The sequence below is a fragment of the Galeopterus variegatus genome, unplaced genomic scaffold (genome assembly GCF_000696425.1).
Source record: "Galeopterus variegatus unplaced genomic scaffold, G_variegatus-3.0.2 Scaffold1109, whole genome shotgun sequence".
NCBI lineage: Eukaryota > Metazoa > Chordata > Mammalia > Dermoptera > Cynocephalidae > Galeopterus > Galeopterus variegatus.
This window is the reverse complement of record NW_007727220.1, coordinates 288,409-288,899: the sequence shown is the minus strand read 5'-3', so window position 1 is coordinate 288,899 and position 491 is coordinate 288,409. Positions and strand designations below refer to the sequence as shown.

The 491-nt window shown below is 62.3% G+C and overlaps 1 protein-coding gene across 1 annotated transcript in view; it reads left to right on the top strand.

Moving 5' to 3' along the window:
• LOC103592202 overlaps window positions 1-491 on the top strand; it is an 18,880-nt gene that overhangs the window by 3,956 nt on the left and 14,433 nt on the right. The gene's annotated exons all lie outside the window — the stretch shown is intronic.

Genomic DNA, 491 nt, shown 5'->3' with positions numbered 1-491 from the left:
GTCTGGAGCTCAAGGGAGCTCTGAGCATGAGATGCAGATTTGGGTTGGTCACTTCAGTTCTGGGTTCTAACCAGGACCAAGCAATGGGTAAGATCTTCCAAGATGGTATGGTGAAGACAGGACCTTCAGAAACACACCTGAGGGGCAGGAGGAAAAGGACACCGAGCAGGGGCCAGAGATGCGGGAGAAGAGGCAACAGAGAAGTGGTTGTGAAGGGCAGGAGGGAGGACAGAAGCTGGTTTGAGGCTGGAGAGTGAGGCAGGAGAGGAAGAGGGTGACAAGCCCGGAGCAGGAGGAGTTAGGGGTAGAGTGAAGTCCTTGGTGCCCTGCCGCGTTTGCCCCGTCGAAGGCGTGAGGGCGCATGCGCAGAGCGGCGGGCATTGTCACGTGCGGCTGTCGCGCGGGGGTTGGCCCCGCCCCCACCTCGGCGCGGATTGGCTAGGCGGGCCGGGGAAGGGAGGGCCGTCGGCGAGGGACACGGCGGCTGTGGG